The sequence below is a fragment of the Leopardus geoffroyi genome, chromosome B1, assembly GCF_018350155.1.
Source record: "Leopardus geoffroyi isolate Oge1 chromosome B1, O.geoffroyi_Oge1_pat1.0, whole genome shotgun sequence".
Lineage (NCBI taxonomy): Eukaryota > Metazoa > Chordata > Mammalia > Carnivora > Felidae > Leopardus > Leopardus geoffroyi.
Window position 1 is genome coordinate 142527168 of NC_059327.1, and position 20268 is coordinate 142547435.

The window sequence follows — 20268 nt, forward strand, 5'->3', positions numbered from 1 at the left end:
TGCTCCTCTTCCTTCTCTATGTTTGTGGTGTCCCTCACCCCTGTGGACAGTCTCATGGATCATTTTGGTTCTCCACTGTGTCTCTGCCCTTCCTACATGTTTGATGTGGACTCTTCTTTATAATTAACTGGAGAGTCTGTTCTGCCAGTCTTCAGGTTGTTTTCTGGGCTATTTACATTGATGTGGCTGTTATCTCGGTGTATCCATGAAATGAGTTGAGCTTAGAATCCACCTACTCTGTCATCTTCCCCAGAAGTCCTCTAAAATGTTTTATAACTTTTTTCAAAGTTTATTTCCTGTGATTCTCTACTCAGTAGGATGATTTACTCCTCATGATACTCCAGGAACCCTGACTCTTCATTTTGTGGTTCTGTGCTATCAGGCTTCTGAGTTCTCTGGGTAAAGGTGGGCAGGGGAAAGAGACAGTGAAATTTACATATTTCCACTAATATCCCCATAGCAAAAACTTGTCATATGGATTCATCAGGATACTAAGTAGTCCCCAGATGGACAGCTACTTCCAACCTCTACTCTGTACTATGAAAATGGAGCAAAGAGTCTCAGTGGATGCCTTATTATCTCTGATTCATGCTGATTCCTGGTCTCCAATAACAAAGCTTCTGATTTAGCATGTGCAATAAGCCTCAACAATCTGCTTCAAGTCCTACAGGTGCTTCTGATACAAGGTACATGGTATCTTCCATTTATTCTCCCAACACATGCTCTGCCCTTCCCCGCCCTGTGCCATGCATGGCTGGCAACATAAATGGCATCAAGGGGCTCCCTTGCCCTATGGCTTCCAGTGGGGTTCAGCCAAAGGTGACAACTCATGGAGACTGAAAGGAAGGAGGGAAGGAGACTTAGGAGAAGAAATTTTGTTTTTAACCCCCTCTGTGGAATTGCCATCCTGTGGTTATTGCTTCCCTCATCCAAGAGTCATAGCTCATTCAGCCTGCTCTCTCTACAGCCTTCTGTCTTCAGGTCCTGATAAGAGTTCCCTCCCCTCACGCCTTCCAGCCTAGGGACAATACCAGTGGCCCACCAGAATACTACTCTATATGTGTGGCTTCTCTACAACTTCCCACACCCTAAGAAGTAGTACTTTTACTAAATTCTCCTCAAATTCCCATCTGCTTCCCCTGGAATCATGGCTAATACATGGAGGGTCCATGGACAACATTGAGAAACATCAGGTTAATGCAGGACATGTCACAACCCCTGGGGAACCCAAATGAAACATTTGAACTACAAGATGTTTAATGCAGCTAAAGCAAATGTGAGGACTTAAAGTTGAGAATAATGAGTGGGTAGGATCCACACTATGAAGGGCATTTCTTCCATGCTAGAACTTCTGATAATAGCAGTAAGGTTAATCAGGAGGTTTTGTAGTAACTGAGGTAAGAAATTAGTTTCAACTTAAAGACAGTACATAATAAGACCAGAGAAGATAATCAAGCTTGTTATTAGAACATATCCACAATGTTACTAAAGCTGTACTTGTGGACAAATTAATCCATAAGCATAGAAAAAAATGCCTCTGGAGAGAAAAATAGAAGAGGTAGATAAAGGAAGATTCTGGTTTTAGGGAAAGAATAAGAATAAATGAACTGCCAGGACCATAATGTCCCTTTTACCATATATCTAACCTCTACATTAATTCACTTACCACCAACAAGTTTAGCTCAAACTTTGAAGGTCCTTTTCATCCCTCATGGGAAGAAGATTGTCCATTATAGGGTTATTTGTTATAGCAAAGAAAATGGAATTTTCTGTACAGTCAGCTTTGCCAGCCTCATTTGTTATGTGAAATGAGAAATATCCAAAACTAAAAAGACTAAATAAAAATTATAATGAGAAGAAGTATTAGCTAAGCAGTATTAATGATTTAATATTGCAGAGGCCCAATGCTATAGAGACCTCTTATAGTGTATTCCTAAAGATAATATATATGCAAAACTGGAAAAGATTCAAGGCAGAAATTTTATGTCTCTCCTTTCTCTCATTCTCAGCCTAGGAGCTGATATTACTGCCTCAAAGTAAAATAACTTTTTTTTTTATACATTTGCATATTATTTTTAACCATTTGCTTTAGGTTATTTTTTGCTCTTTCCTACTTTCTGCCTGGAGTATCTTATAATTTTTTAAGCAGAATTCAAGGAGCTGATATATGAATTTTAGGTAATATTTTACCACCAATTTTGACCCTACTTATAGGGTACTAGGGAATATTCTGACTTCTTTCATTAATGTACTTTGAGTTGTTTTGTGGTAGGGGAGCAAAAGCCTGTTCACCTTCTTCTCTTTGTGTTATGAGTATTATGAGTTCAGTAACCTTTCCTAGTTTCTTTGACTCTAAACATTAAAGAAGTTCTTGTCTCCTTCCCCTAAGTTATTTCAGCTTGAACTGGGGAGAGAGATCATGTTACCAGCATCATTTTTCATTGGAACAATGCTTAGTATAGTTAAAAATATGTTGCATTTTTTATTTGAACAGATCTTCCAAATATTTAATTTGGCCATGGTATGTGGCCAAAGGAAAGTATGCTTTCAAATTTCAGGCCATGTTCCAAGATGAAACTTAATTGGAGTTGGAATAAAAATTCAAATCATGTACCAGGTATGTCCCCTGCTATTGGACATGTCAGTCAGTGCCTGCTCTACTTACAGCCCACACTGGATAGGCAGCTCTTGGTGATCATGCTTGGTATCACATGACCAGCTGACTACAAAAAAGATAAACATCCAATGGAAGGGTCATTAACACAAAACCTGGTTATTGATACAGCTCATCTTTTCATTCCAGGCCATGTTACAGGCCAAGTTCTCTCTTGGGAATTTGAGCTAGGAATTATTACCAAAATAAGGGGATAAACTGAAGTTACAGCAGCTGAAAGACCATGAGGTAGAATTTACTCTTATCTATCTTACAAACCTATCACCTGAGATAGTTATAGCAGCCAGAAAAGCCAAAGGAAAACACCATTCTTAAAAGCAAAAGTCTTTAGAAGATGCCTTCTACTCCAGCCTTGCCCACTAACAAAAATCACAAAGTGAAATTAGCTTCAGTTAATTACTTTATATCGCCTCATCCGACCACCTGCCACCCAAAAGTGCCCTTTAATTTAAGGATTCCTTCTATTGTATACTCATCCTGCATTTCGAGTGCAGATTTGGAAATATGTGTATAAAACCACATTTAAATGGAAAATTAATGAGAAAATATATAATTATTAAACATGGCTTCTGGTAAACTCAGGAGAATCACTGTTCTCAAAGCATTCCCATCATTCCAGACAAAAGCAAATAAATATTTGAGATCACTTAGGAAAAAAACTGCAAATGCTAATAAATTCACATACTCTTTTTTTCAAAGCCTAGATCACGGACCACTGTGCAGTTTGAGTTTCCTGGGATGCAGACTCTAAAGTGAGTTAACATCCAGGATGTTAGGAAGCACCTTTGTGATCTAGAAGTATGGAAGGGGGTAGGGAGCAAAATTGAGAGGAAGAAGAAGTCTAACTGTGATACAGGCTCAGCAACAGCTTCAGCTGGACCCACAGGGAAGTTCTGGAGCAATAATGTTCTTTAGTGATGTTCTGAGTTGGTCTCAGATAGTTAGGCCTGTATACTCCCTCACAGATCAATCATTGGATGTGAGCCATGCTGGGAAAGGACATGACCTTATGCTAGATGGCTCTCTGCAGCTGAGATAATCGCTGAAGTTCCCAGTAGCTAAAGACTGCCTCATAAGGTAACCAACTATCCCTGAGTTCCTAGGACTGTCCTGATTTTAGCACTGAAAAGTCCCAGGCAAACCATGATAGTTGGTCACCCTTTTGTCTTCCAACAACACTTCAGCCCCTGAGACAACAAATATTTTATTGAACAGGTGTGTGTCCACCTCAACACCTTCACCAATTCCCTAGGATTCTAGGGAGCTCAAGCTGGAGTCCAGTACCTGTAAAAGTTCTTAAAAGATAGAAAAGTAACTGCTGTGTTTGGATGATTATACCAACTGGACTTGCTTAGAACCAGGGAATGACCATAATATCTTCTCTTCTACCTCCCAAAGAATGGTGGATACACAAATCCAGATAATTTTGGAAAGGACTTACTGAACCAAGGAAATGATACAATGCCAAAGTCTGTCAAGTTACTCTGCATGTACCTTTCCCCATGATGAAGTCTCCTCTACAGTATAATTCTTGTTCTCTGCTGAGCACAGCATATCCCTTTAAAACCAGGCAGCCTGGGGCGCCTGGGTGGCGCAGTCGGTTAAGCGTCCGACTTCAGCCAGGTCACGATCTCGCGGTCCGCGAGTTCGAGCCCCGCGTCGGGCTCTGGGCTGATGGCTCAGAGCCTGGAGCCTGTTTCCGATTCTGTGTCTCCCTCTCTCTCTGCCCCTCCCCCGTTCATGCTTTGTCTCTCTCTGTCCCAAAAATAAATAAACGTTGAAAAAAAAAATTTAAAACCAGGCAGCCTGACAAAGAGCAAATATGCCTGGAAACAATTAGTCTATGTCAAAATCTAGAATAAACAGAGAGGACAAACTTTCTAGTTAAAACTTGCCACATGCCACAGGATGGTGATATTTCAGTGACTAGTAACGTCCCTCACCAAATTTAAGTTTACACTATTTTTTTTTTAGTTTACTTATTTTGAGAGAGAGAGAAAGAGAGAGCATGAGCAGGGGAGGGGTAGAAAGAGAGGGAGAGAGAATCCCAAGCAGGCTCTGTGCTGCCAGTGAGAAGCCTGATGCAGCGCTTGATCCTAGGAACAGTGAGATCATGACCTGAGCTGAAATCAAAAGTCAAACACTTTGGGTGCCTGGGTGGCTCAGTTGGTTAAGTGTCTGACTTTGGCCTAGGTCAAGATCTTGTGGTTCACTAGTTCAAGCCCAGCATAGGGCTCTGTTCAGACAGCTCAGAGCCTGGAGCCTTATTTGGATTCTGTGTCTCCCTCTCTCTCTGCTCCTCCCCCACTGTTCTCATTCTCTCTCTCTCTCTTTCTCTCTCTCTCAAAAATAAATAAAACATTTTTTTAAAAGTCAAACACTCAATTGACTGAGCCACACAGGCACCCCAACTTTACACTATTAATGTTGAAGTTGTAACAGTGACCAGTAGAAAAGAACATGAAACAAAAACTAAAGGAACCATTTGATTAATTGGGTGAAATGTCAGGATAACAGCCTTGGCCATGGAGTTGGAAATATAGGACAGTGTCACTTCCCTTCCAATTTGAGCTTCCTGGTCTGACCCTTGCACTTCAGCCTCCATCCAGATCTTCATACCTCAACCAAAAAAAAAAACAAACAAACAAACAAACAAAAAAACAAAAAAACACCAAAACCTCTGCTTTATTCAGTGTATCCTTCTAGTAGATTGTCTACAAGACCAGATCTTAGAAACTGAAGGAAGCAATGTTCATTTACTGGTAAATAGCTAAGTGGCATCTGTGGCAGAGTTTAAAATAAAAGTAATGCACCTCCAGGTAAACTAGCAAACCCAGTTGCTCAAAGTAAACACTTCATTGATGGTACTTTAGGTTCAAACTGACTAAGGTACCAGTAAAAGAAATCTTGTATAACCATGAGAGGAAGCCATTTTCAATAAGCTTTTGGGAAATGAACACTTAAAGAACATTTATGTTATCTATTTTGGGAACTAAGTGCAAAAAATAAGCACATTTGCCACATTTGTCTTCTCAATTTTAAGATGATACATATCCAAATAAAATCCTGTTGATATACTGTGAGTACAACTCAAAAGCATACTTACACCTGCAAGGATGAATTTGCAACTTTCATTAGGTTGGTATGTTTTCATTGTTATTTTTATTTTTGTCCATAGCCTTTCTTTTTCAAATATGTGGCTTAAATATCTACTTTAATTCTAGGACATAAATCCTTTTTAATGAATGTTACCCTACTGCTCATTCTAACTATATAAATAACTTATTAAAATCACTGCAGTGAAAAATGAGGCTTCCCATAACTTGAATCATTTTTCCATTTCCGGGTGGAAAATGTGTCATAATTCAATGAATTTGTGTAGCAATCATTGCTTTTAAAAAAGAAAACTAAGCTTTGACATTACAGTTATGCAGAAAAAAATAGAATTGAAAATATTTCAAATTTGCATTTGGTCATATTATGAGAAAAATTGAAAGACTATTGAAAACCTATTTTCTGACAAGGAAAGTAGAGAACAATCTTGTCTGATGGCAGAACTTTTATTCATTGAGTTTAAGAGTGGGTAAAAATTGAATTTTCTAAAAAGTGAATTTTACTGATTGATATCAGATGATTATATATTAGAAATTTTTTTCTTTTTTATATGGTAAAATACACATAACATAAAATTTGCCATCATAACCATTTATAAGCATGCAGTTCAGTGGTATTAAATATGTGCACATTGTTTGTCAGTGATCACCACCATCTATCCCATAACTCTTTTGATTTTGTAAAACTGAAACTCTACCTATTAAATAACCCCTCATTATCCCCTGCCAAGCCCTGGCAACCACTATTTTACTATCTGCCTTTATGATTTTGATTGTTCTAAGTACCTCATATAAATGGATATAAGTGGAATATATAGTATTTGGTTTCTTGTGATGAGCAAACTTCACTTAACATAAAGTTCTCAAGATTCATCAGTGTTGTAGCATATTGCAAAATTTCCTTGACTTTTTTTGTGGCAGTGTATTTAATTTACATGTATTATATATAATACACAAATACTGTTTATCACAGAACCAATGACTACTAGTATTACATGTCTTTTTCACTTCAGTCTTTAGTTTTCCTGAAGTTTCTAGTTTCCCTATTTTCTTTTTTTTTGTAACTTGTTTTATTTTTTTAAATTTATATCCATATTAGTTAGCATATAGTGCAACAATGATTTTAGGAGTAGATTCCTTAGCGCCCCTTACCCATTTAGTGCATCCCCCCTCCCACAACCCCTCCAGTAACCCTCAGTTTGTTCTCCATATTTATGAGACTCTTCTGTTTTGTCCCCCTCCCTGTTTTGACATTATTTTTGTTTCCCTTCCTTTATGTTCATCTGTTTTGTCTCTTAAGTCCTCATATGAGTGAAGTCATGTGATATTTGTCTTTCTCTGACTAATTTCACTTAGCATAATACCCTCCAGTTCCATCCACGTAGTTGCAAATGGCAAGATTTCATTCTTTTTGATTGCCGAGCAATACTCCGTTGTATATGTATACCACATCTTCTTTATTCATTCATCCATCAATGAACATTTGGGCTCTTTCCATACTTTGGCAATTGTTGATAGTGCTGCTATAAACATGGGGTTGCACGTGCCCCTTCAAAACAGCACAACTGTATCCCTTGGGTAAATACCTAGTAGTGCAATTGCTGGGTCGTAGGGTAGTTCTATTATTAGTTTTTAAGGAACCTCCATACTGTTTTCCAGAGTGGCTACACCAGCTTGCATTCCCACCAACAATGCAAAAGAGATCCTCTTTCTCTGCATCCTTGCCAGCATCTGTTGTTGCCTGAGTTGTTAATGTTAGCCATTCTGACAGGTGTGAGGTGATCTCATTGTGGTTTTGATTTGTATTTCCCTGATGATGAGTGATGTTGAGCATTTTTTCATGTGTCGGTTGGCCATCTGGATGTCTTCTTTGGAGAAGTGTCTATTCATATCCTTTTCCCATTTATTCACTGGATTATTTGTTTTTTGGGTGTTGAGTTTAATAAGTTCTTTATAGATTTTTGGTACTAACCCTTTATCTGATATGTCACTTGCAAATATCTTCTCCCATTCTGTTGGTTGCCTTTTAGTTTTGCTGATTGTTTCCTTCACTGTGCAGAAGTTTTTTAAGGCTTAATAATATTTCATTTAATGTATATACCACATTTTGCTTATCTATTTACCTACCAATGAACACTTGGGTTATTTCATGCTTTAGCTGTGGTGAATAATGCTGCTATGAACATGGGAATACAAATATCTCTGTGAGATATTGCTTTTTTTGTTTATTTATCTATTTTTGAGAAAGGAGAGAGAGAGCACACAGAGGGGCAGAGAGAGAAAGAATCCTAAGCAGGGTTCATGCTGTCAGTGCAGAGCCCAATGTGGGGTTCAATCCCACAAACTGTGAGATAATGACCTGAGCTGAAATCAAGAGTCAGATGCTCAACTGACAGAGCCACCCAGGAGCCCCTGAGATGCTACTTTCAATTGTTTGCAGTATATATGCCCAGAAGCAGAATTACTAAATTATATGACAATTCTACTTTTAATGTTTTGAGGAACTGCCATATGATTTTCTATAGTGATAGTGCCATTTTATATTCTTAGCAAGAGTGTACAAGTGTTCCAATTTCCCACATCCTCAGCAGTATTGTTTATTTTTAAACTTTTATTATTATTTTGAAAGATGTTACTTTTAAGTAATCTCTACTCCTAACATGGGGCTTGAACTCATGACCCCAAGATCAAGAGTCACACACTGTACTAATTGAGCCAACAATGCTCTTCAGTACTATTTCTATCTTAAATAGTAGCCATACTAATGAATGAATATAATTCTTAAATGTAGGGATTCATTTAAAAGAAAACATAGAAAACAAAAATAATGAAAAAAAAATCAATACCACGTTTGGACCATATAGATGAGAAAATGTAATCATAAAAATTATTCAGTCAAAAATCCTCAGATCAGTTTTATTGCACAGTTGTCAAAGTGATGTGTGAAATCAATGAAGAAATATTTATAGCATACAGACAGTTGTTTCTGTTTCTTTAAAACAAAACAAAACAAAAAAAGCTGGAGGCATCACAATTCTGGACTTCAAGATATATTAGACAGCTGATTGATGATTTATGATTACATCAATACAGTATGGTATTGGCACAAAAACAGACACATAGATCAATAGAATAGAAGAGAACCCAGAAATGAACCCACAACTATATGGTTAACTCATCTTCAACAAAGTAGGAAAAAATATCCAATGGAAAAAAACCCATCTCTTCAGCAAATGGTGTTAGGAAACCTAGGCAGTGACAGGCAGAAGAATAACCCAGGACCACTTTTTTTTACACCATACTCAAAATAGATGAAAGACCTACAGGTAAGACAGGAAACCATTAAAATCCTAGAGGACAACACAGGCAGCAACCTCTTTGACCTCAGCGTTAGCAACTTCTTCTAGACGTGTCTCCAGAGGCAAGGGAGACAAAAACAAAAATGAACTACTGAGACCTCATCAAGATAAAAACTTCTGCACAACAAAAGAAACCATCAACAAAGCTAAAAGGAAAATGACAGAATGGGAGAAGGTATTTGCAAATGACATATCAGATAAAGGGCTAGTATCCAAAATCTATAAAGAACTATTCAAACTCAACACCCAAAAAACAAATAATCCAGTGAAGAAATGGGCAAAAGACATGAATAGACACTTTTCCAAAGAAAATATCCAGATAGCTAACAGACACATGAAAAGATGCTCAACATCGCTCATCATGAGGCAAATACAAATAAAAACCACAATGAGATATCACCTCACACTTCTCAGAATGGCTAACATGAACAACTCAGACAACAACTGATGTTGATGAGGATGCAGAGAAAGGGAAATGCTTTTACACTGTTGGTGGGATGCAAACTGGTGTAGCCACTCTGTAAAAACAGTTTGGAGGTTCCTCAAAAAACTAAAAACAGAGCTACCTATGAGTCAGCAATTGCACCACTAGGTCTTTATCCAAAGGATACAAAAATGTTGATTTGAAGGGGCACATGCACCCCAATGTTTATAGCAGCACTATCAATAATAGCTAAATTATGGAAAGAGCCCAAATGTCCATCAATATTTTAATAATACTCAGCGATCAAAAAGAATGAAATCTTGCCATTTGCAACAACGTGGATGGAACTACAATGTATCATGCTAAGCAAAACCAGTCAGTTGGAGAAAGATAAATATCATATGATTTCACAAAAAAACAAATAATCTAGTTAAAAGAAGGGGACAAGACATGAATAGACATTTTTTCAAAGAAAATATACAGATGGCTAACAGACACATGGAAAGATGCTCGAGTCGTGTGTTTTGTTTTTTAAATTGTCATCCAAGTTAGTTGGTGCATAGTGCAACAATCATTTCAGGAGTAGATTCCTTAATGTCCCTTACCCATTTAGCTCATTCCCCCTCCCACAACCCCTCCAGTAACCCTTTGTTTGTTCTCCATATTTAAGAGTCTCTTATGTTTTGTCCCCTTCCCTGTTTTATGTTATTTTTGCTTCCCTTCCCTTGTGTTCATCTGTTCTATGTTTTAAAGTCCTCATATGAATGAAGTTATATGATATTTATCTTTCTCTGATTAATTTCACTTAGCATAATACCGTCTAGTTCCATCCACATAGTTGCAAATGGCAAGATTTCATTCTTTTTGATTGTCGAGTAATACCCCACTGTGTGTGTGTGTGTGTGTGTGTGTGTGTGTGTGTGTGTGTGTGTATCTCACATCTTCTTTATCAATTCATCCATTGATGGACATTTGGGCTCTTTCCATACTTTTGCTATTGTTGATAGTGTCAAGTCATGTGTTTTTATCCATTCACCATTCCCTGTCTTCTGATTAGAAAGTTTAATCCATTTACATTTAAAGTGATTATATAGAAGGAGTAATTTTATCTGCACCTCTGTGATCAGAAGCAGCAATCAGAAGTCAGAGCACAGCTCCCTAATATTTGGAAGACAAGATCCCCTTTGCTTATCCTAGCTCCTACAAGCTGTGTACTAGACAAAATCTCCTTTGCTTATCTTGGCTCCTGCATAGCTGTCTACCATGTGGCTGAGGGTGGGGGGTGGGCAGCTGCTACTGTACTAAGAGCTGAAATTGAACATAATTAATCACAATTTACTTTTCAAGTCTTCCCCTGGAAGTTGCAAACTTTCAACAGACTCCAGAGTTCCAAAAATAGTTACATCAAACAGATTCTGTCAGTGCAATTGTTGTCTAGGTAGGGAGACAGATTCCTGATGCTTCCTACTCTGCTATGTTCTTAGAATCCTTTCTCCTGGGTAAAGTTATTTTTAATTAAAATATTTTCCCTTTCCATTCATATAGAAGTAATTCTTCACTTGGCACTAAGCGAAAATAATGTAAAACTTGTTAGACATGCAACAGAGTCTAAGCAAGTTGAGCAGCCCAATGTATACACACGAAGTAAACATAGCTCACTATAATCATATCAAGTCACAATCCATTTCTTGTTACCAATAAGATTGCTGTTAAGTTACAAAGCACAGAGAAAGCTGAGTGGACCTCTGATTTAAAGCAGCATGGACATCCAAACAACTCACTTGGCTGGAATCAATTACCTAGATTGTCATTCCAAGAAAAGACAATGGAGAAAATAAAAGTGGAAGTAATCTGAGCATGCAATTGTTTTCTCTCTGCCATTTAAATTTTGTTGCTAGGGGCGCCTGGGTGGCTCAGTCGGTTAAGCGTCCGACTTCAGCTCAGGTCACGATCTCACAGTCCGTGAGTTCGAGCCCCGCGTCAGGCTCTGGGCTGATGGCTCAAAGCCTGGAGCCTGCTTCCAGTTCTGTGTCTCCCTCTCTCTCTGCCCCTCCCCCGTTCATGCTCTGTCTCTCTCTGTCTCAAAAATAAATAAACGTTAAAAAATTTTTTTTTAATTTTGTTGCTTAATAGGTATTTGATAATGAAATCTGAACAACTTATAGAAACAAATGTTTATGCAATGTAAGTTTCTCCTTAATTAGCAAATAAGAACATCTATCTGTGTGGTAGACATTGGGGATACAGAAAAAAATAAGACAGTTTCAGACCTCAAGGAACTAATAGGAGAAGTAAACATATGAGCGGAACCCAAAAGAAGGGGTATCTAGAAGTGAGGATGGGGTTATAGAGACGATCTTATCAGGAAAGTCTTGTTTTCTAAAACCAATAACACTTTATTAGTGTAAAAATACGTCAAATATTCCTAAATTAAGGGACTGGAAAAGGAGTAGGTTTTTAGTCAGAGGAAATGCATATTAGGGAAAAGAGAAGGTCCTTTGGTGTAGCAGGAGCAAATAATACGAATGGAGGTGTGACTAGAAGTGATGTTGAAGAAATTGCTGAGCTCAGACCCCAAAGGCCTTGTAGGGATACTATTGAGCTTGGACATGATCCTATAGACATGGATGAGATAGGCTGTGGTTCATGGGCAACTAAAGGCAGGCTAGGTATTTTTTACCATCTCTCTCCTATCTAAGAATGATCCTCAAATAGAGGAGGGCATAATCCTGTTCAAAATTATTGTTAAAGTTATTAAGCAAGAATAAATGGCTGGAGGTTTTAATTATTTATCTTATTATAACATCATATAGTTGCTTACCATACACTGTGTGTGTATTTGAAGTGAGACTTTTGTAGTTGGTGGAAAGCATTAAAGGGATTTCGTGGGGGGAAAGAAGTGGTAAAATTGGAGTAGTTCTGTATTACCTTCCATGCTCAGTCTTATAAATCATCCCAGGATAATTCTGAGCAAGGTGGTCAGGCGTCTCTCCTTCTAACTCCAAACAGGGGTGACAACTCTGAGCAACCTTATCCTACCTCCCACTCTAGCAGGGCTGACTTTCCTTGCTCTCAATTTTCTCTTTCCCTGTCTCTCCCAGGAGCATTTAGGTTTTTCATCTACTTGCACTTTGACAAGAGAATGAAAGGTTCCATTCTTAATAAACCCACTAGGCAATCGTAGTAGCCTCCACTTTGAAAAGGACAACCCCTTACCTCAAACAAGACATCTCTGATTTTAGGAATCAGTCGCCAAGGCTACCTACTCAGGGAATAGTATGTTGTAGAAGTGGGGTTGGCATAGTGGGGACAGGCTGTCTTTCCTTGGGACCTCAAAAATCATCAGAGATAATCCTTGCTAGTGTAAGCCTCCAGACTTGGAGCTGTTGAATGTTCATGTGCTCAGATAGTTTCTCTTCCTCTTGCAGATTCAGGGCCTGTTGGCCATCTCTGTGCATGAGTAGCAGGCTTTGTGCCAATAAAATGCTGAAGAGTACTATTTAGGCATTTACACATGCCAGATGATGTGCTTTTATGCATGGTGAACAATTGATCTAATAAAATGTCTTCTTGAAGCATGGGGGGGGCATGATTGGATTAAGCAGTGCGTGGACAGGAAATGTGGAGGCAGTGGCTGTATAGAATGAGATAAATGACACACACTAAAAGCTCTGATAAAAATATCCTCATGGGAATGGGAATTTGATCATACATGTCTCTTCTTTGCTATTCAAAACTGTAGGGTGACAGATGGTGGGGCTAAACTATATTTAGAATCCAGATCTTTAAAGATGATATGCACTAAAGTGAAATGGAATGGCAGATGATTGACATTTTTTAAACTTCTAATTTGCATGTCACTGAATTTTAAAGAACAAACTTTTTCCCCCAAGTTTTATCTATTTACAGTGAGGATAACACACAGCTACCTGGGATCCCAGATCCATAAAAAGCTCACTGCTTTATGTGCCATATTTTGGACTCTAGATGGAAAAAGCCTTGAAATTCTGATGTGTTATGACATTTGGGGATTTTTGAACTCCATTTCTAAGTTACACAATGTAACACTATTAAGAATCATCCATCAAACTAAAGGTACCCTAGGGACCACCAACTAAGGAGTGAATTATCTCTTAACCACTTTTTTTAACCCAACATTTTAATTTTTTTAACCCAACAATGTTCCAAATAGTACCAGTTATCACAGGACTCAAAAAAATAAACTAGAGGAAACTGATGACAAGCTTTTCTCTTATTTGGCAACAAACAGGCTTCAGACCATTTATAAGCAAGGTTGTCTTCTAACGGATTAAGTACAGCAGTTTTGAAGAGAGATGCAAAGATGATGATATTGGTTAGGTTACCACTTCATCCTGGTCTGCCTGTTCCTGTGTGATTCTAATAACTCATCTAATTCCAGATATGTACATGAAATCTCCTTTGTGTGTGTGCCAGACTCAGTTTATGCATCTTTCCAGATTTGCTCAGCTTCACTCTCAACCTTGTTCAATGGCCACTGCCATGATAGCCTCAACTCCAAATACCACCACTTGTCTCATCCTCTCCTGGACACATCCTCTTCCATGGAGCTATCATAGCCACAGCTATAGCAGCTCCACTGCAAGGTTTGATTTAAGCAGGCCCCATGGAATATCTGGGTTAGCAGCAAGTTCCTGGTGTGGCCAAGTAACATAGCCCACATGTGGATGTGGGTGTTATTGTTCCATAGGAAAATTTTTACTGAGAGAGAGAGAGAGAGAGAGAGAGAGAGAGAGAGAGAGAGAGAGGAAAACCAAGGAGCAAGACTCTTAACTATAGAGCAAACTGATGCTTACCAGAGGGGAAGTGAGTGGGGAGATCTGTTAAATAGGTGATGGGTATTAAGGAGGGCACTTGTGGTGAGCACTGGGTGTTACATGTAAGTGTTGAATCACTAAATTCTACACCTGAAATTAATATTACACTGTTAACTAACTTGTTTTTAAATAAAAATTTAATTTAAAAAATATAGAAGGTGAAAGGGAGCTAACAAATTCAACATCCTTTCTCCTGATCACCTACCAGAGGTTTCCAAGACCCATTGGCACCCTTCATATGGACTTTTCAGAGATGTCCCTTGTGTCCAAGCAAAACCCTGTGTGTTTTTATGAAGTTATAGTTTGCTTGGTAATGTATCGCCTTGTGTTTCTTTTACTATTTCCCTGCTTCACTTCCCTTTCTTTCTTACTGCCCTAGGATTGCACACTCTAACCACATGTTTGTATGTAAGCTTTGCTTCAGATTCTGTTTTCTAGGGCATTTATACTTTCTGTGTTCACCTTAAGTTTGAACTAAATACAAGTTATTTATTAATTTATTTTGGTCATCAACTTTTTAACACTGGATTTCTTCAAGATGGGAATGGAGAGAATACCCAGTGCATGGTATCAGGGAAGGGATAGTTCAAGCCTTTGGGTATTTAGACCTTGGTTAAAGCCATTGCACCACCAAAAGTACTACTTTTCAAATCCTAATTGTGGTAGCTTGAGAGAAAACAATCCTAGTGTTCTTTTTCAGTATGTAATAGGGTCCTTCTCTTTGAGATATAGTTGCTATTGGTTTCCTCCTACAAACTAAGAATAGAAGCCTCAATTAGGGAAGCCCTTTGGGAGTTTGATAAATTTGAATGGAAGAAAGTATAACCTTGTCTGCCCTTCTTTCACAAATGTTTGCACTTAATCAACAGATACAGTTTCAATTTCACTACAGGAAACACCAGTAGATACAATCCACATAAAAAAAAGTTATTTGGAGTCCTCAATAATTTGTATGAATGTAAGGGAATCCTGAGACCAAAAAGGTAATAGATAACTTCAGAGCCCAGCATAAACTGGAACAACAAAAAAAAAAAAATCCAGTAGCAGAGACTTCTGGTGCCTGTGTCATAAACCCTTAGTGCATCCTAGTTAATCACTGTTTTATGGTGCTTTGCAATTTGCAAATAGTTGGTAAAGAGGCATATATGTAGAGTTGCTATACATCGCTATGCTTGTATATAATTGTTTTTCTTATAAAATTAAAGAAATTGTTACTTTGGGAGCTTAACACTTTGACATTTGTATTTCTAACCTCCTCTACTTTAAGACTTTAGTGTTCTTTTTTTTTTATTATTATATGAAATTTATTGTCAAATTGGTTTCCATACAACACCCAGTGCTCATCCCAAAAGGTGCCTTCCTCAATACCCATCACCCACCCTCTCCTCCCTCCCACCCCCCATCAACCCTCAGTTTGTTCTCAGTTTTTAACAGTCTCTTATTTTTTGACACTCTCCCACTCTAACCTCTTTTTTTTTTTTTTCTTTTTTCCTCCCCCTCCCCCATGAGTTCCTGTTAAGTTTCTCAGGATCCACATAAGAGTGAAACCATATGGTATCTGTCTTTCTCTGTATGGCTTATTTCACTTAGCATCACACTCTCCAGTTCCATCCACGTTGCTACAAAGGGCCATGTTTCATTTTTTCTCATTGCCACGTAGTATTCCATTGTGTATATAAACCACAATTTCTTTATCCATTCATCAGTTGATGGACATTTAGGCTCTTTCCATAATTTGGCTATTGTTGAGAGTGCTGCTATGAACATTGGGGTACAAGTGCCCCTATGCATCAGTACTCCTGTATCCCTTGGATAAATTCCTAGCAGTGCTATTGCTGGGTCATAGGGTAGGTCTATTTTTAATTTTCTGAGGAACCTCCACACTGCTTTCCAGAGTGGCTGCACCAATTTGCATTCCCACCAACAGTGCAAGAGGGTTCCCGTTTCTCCACATCCTCTCCAGCATCTATAGTCTCCTGATTTGTTCATTTTGGCCACTCTGACTGGCGTGAGGTGATACCTGAGTGTGGTTTTGATTTGTATTTCCCTGATAAGGAGCGACGCTGAACATCTTTTCATGTGCCTGTTGGCCATCCGGATGTCTTCTTTACAGAAGTGTCTATTCATGTTTTCTGCCCATTTCTTCACTGGGTTATTTGTTTTTCGGGTGTGGAGTTTGGTGAGCTCTTTATAGATTTTGGATACTAGCCCTTTGTCCGATATGTCATTTGCAAATATCTTTTCCCATTCCGTTGGTTGCCTTTTAGTTTTGTTGGTTGTTTCCTTTGCTGTGCAGAAGCTTTTTATCTTCATAAGGTCCCAGTAATTCACTTTTGCTTTAAATTCCCTTGCCTTTGGGGATGTGTCGAGTAAGAGATTGCTACGGCTGAGGTCAGAGAGGTCTTTTCCTGCTTTCTCCTCTAAGGTTTTGATGGTTTCCTGTCTCACATTCAGGTCCTTTATCCATTTTGAGTTTATTTTTGTGAATGGTGTGAGAAAGTGGTCTAGTTTCAACCTTCTGCATGTTGCTGTCCAGTTCTCCCAGCACCATTTGTTAAAGAGAATGTCTTTTTTCCATTGGATGTTCTTTCCTGCTTTGTCGAAGATGAGTTGGCCATACGTTTGTGGGTCTAGTTCTGGGGTTTCTATTCTATTCTATTGGTCTATGTGTTTGTTTTTGTGCCAATACCATGCTGTCTTGATGATGACAGCTTTGTAGTAGAAGCTAAAGTCTGGGATTGTGATGCCTCCTGCTTTGGTCTTCTTCTTCAAAATTCCTTTGGCTATTCGGGGCCTTTTGTGGTTCCATATGAATTTTAGGATTGCTTGTTCTAGTTTCGAGAAGAATGCTGGTGCAATTTTGATTGGGAATGCGTTGAATGTGTAGATAGCTTTGGGTAGTATTGACATTTTGACAATATTTATTTTTCCAATCCATGAGCAGGGAATGTCTTTCCATTTCTTTAAATCTTCTTCAATTACCTTCATAAGCTTTCTATAGTTTTCAGCATACAGATCCTTTACATCTTTGGTTAGATTTATTCCTAGGTATTTTATGCTTCTTGGTGCAATTGTGAATGGGATCAGTTTCTTTATTTGTCTTTCTGTTGCTTCATTGTTAGTGTATAAGAATGCAACTGATTTCTGTACATTGATTTTGTATCCTGCAACTTTGCTGAATTCATGTATCAATTCTAGCAGACTTTTGGTGGAGTCTATCGGATTTTCCATGTATAATATCATGTCATCTGCAAAAAGCGAAAGCTTGATTTCATCTTTGCCAATTTTGATGCCTTTGATTTCCTTTTGTTGTCTGATTGCTGATGCTAGAACTTCCAGCACTATGTTAAACAACAGTGGTGAGAGTGGGCATCCCTGTCGTGTTCCTGATCTCAGGGGAAAAGCTCTCAGTGTTTCCCCGTTGAGGATGATGTTAGCTGTGGGCTTTTCATAAATGGCTTTTATGATCTTTAAGTATGTTCCTTCTATCCCGACTGTCTCAAGGGTTTTTATTGAGAAAGGGTGCTGGATTTTGTCAAAGGCCTTTTCTGCATCTATTGACAGAATCATATGGTTCTTCTCTTTTTTTTTTGTTAATGTGATGTATCACGTTGATTGATTTGCGAATGTTGAACCAGCCCTGCATCCCAGGAATGAATCCCACTTGATCATGGTGAATAATTCTTTTTATATGCCGTTGAATTCGATTTGCTAGTATCTTATTGAGAATTTTTGCATCCATATTCATCAGGGATATTGGCCAGTAGTTCTCTTTTTTTACTGGGTCTCTGTCTGGTTTAGGAATCAAAGTAATACTGGCTTCATAGAATGAGTCTGGAAGTTTCCTTCCCTTTCTATTTCTTGGAATAGCTTGAGAAGGATAGGTATTATCTCTGCTTTAAACGTCTGGTAGAACTCCCCTGGGAAGCCATCTGGTCCTGGACTCTTATTTGTTGGGAGATTTTTGATAACTGATTCAATTTCTTCGCTGGTTATAGGTCTGTTCAAGCTTTCTATTTCCTCCTGATTGAGTTTTGGAAGAGTGTGGGTGTTCAGGAATTTGTCCATTTCTTCCAGGTTGTCCAATTTGTTGGCATATAATTTTTCATAGTATTCCCTGATAATTGTTTGTATCTCTGAGGGATTGGTTGTAATCATTCCATTTTCATTCATGATTTTATCTATTTGGGTCATCTCCCTTTTCTTTTTGAGAAGCCTGGCTAGAGGTTTGTCAATTTTGTTTATTTTTTCAAAAAAGCAACTCTTGGTTTCGTTGATCTGCTCTACAGTTTTTTTAGACTCTATATTGTTTATTTCTGCTCTGATCTTTATTATTTCTCTTCTTCTGCTGGGTTTGGGGTGTCTTTGCTGTTCTGCTTCTATTTCCTTTAGGTGTGCTGTTAGATTTTGTATTTGGGATTTTTCTTGTTTCTTGAGATAGGCCTGGATTGCAATGTATTTTCCTCTCAGGACTGCCTTCGCTGCGTCCCAAAGCGTTTGGATTGATGTATTTTCATTTTCGTTTGTTTCCATATATTTTTTAATTTCTTCTCTAATTGCCTGGTTGACCCACTCATTCGTTAGTAGGGTGTTCTTTAACCTCCATGCTTTTGGAGGTTTTCCAGACTTTTTTCTGTGGTTGATTTCAAGCTTCATAGCATTGTGGTCTGAAAGTATGCATGGTATAATTTCAATTCTGGTAAACTTATGAAGGGCTGTTTTGTGACCCAGTATATGATCTATCTTGGAGAATGTTCCATGTGCACTCGAGAAGAAAGTATATTCTGTCGCTTTGGGATGCAGAGTTCTAAATATATCTGTCAAGTCCATCTGATCCAATGTCTCATTCAGGGCCCTTGTTTCTTTATTGACCGTGTGTCTAGATGATCTATCCATTTCTGTAAGTGGGGTGTTAAAGTCCCCTGCAATTACCACATTCTTATCAATAAGGTTGCTTATGTTTATGAGTAGTTGTTTTATATATTTGGGGGCTCCGGTATTCGGCGCATAGACATTTATAATTGTTAGCTCTTCCTGATGGATAGACCCTGTAACTATTATATAATGTCCTCTTCATCTCTTGTTACAGCCTTTAATTTAAAGTCTAGTTTGTCTGATATAAGTATGGCTACTCCAGCTTTCTTTTGGCTTCCAGTAGCATGATAAATAGTTCTCCATCCCCTCACTCTCAATCTAAAGGTGTCCTCAGGTCTAAAATGAGTCTCTTGTAGACAGCAAATAGATGGGTCTTGTTTTTTTATCCATTCTGATACCCTATGTCTTTTGGTTGGCGCATTTAATCCATTTACATTCAGTGTTATTATAGAAAGATATGGGTTTAGAGTCATTGTGATGTCTGTATGTTTTATGCTTGTAGTGATGTCTCTGGTATTTTGTCTCACAGGGTCCCCCTTAGGATCTCTTGTAGGGCTGGTTTAGTGGTGACAAATTCCTTCAGTTTTTGTGTGTTTGGGAAGACCTTTATCTCTCCTTCTATTCTAAATGACAGACTTGCTGGATAAAGGATTCTCGGCTGCATATTTTTTCTGTCTAGCACACTGAAAATCTCGTGCCAATTCTTTCTGGCCTGCCAAGTTTCAAAAGAGAGATCAGTCACGAGTCTTATAGGTCTCCCTTTATATGTGAGGGCACGTTTACCCCTTGCTGCTTTCAGAATTTTCTCTTTATCCTTGTATTTTGCCAGTTTCACTATGATATGTCGTGCAGAAGATCGATTCAAGTTACGTCTGAAGGGAGTTCTCTGTGCCTCTTGGATTTCAATGCCTTTTTCCTTCCCCAGTTCAGGGAAGTTCTCAGCTATTATTTCTTCAAGTACCCCTTC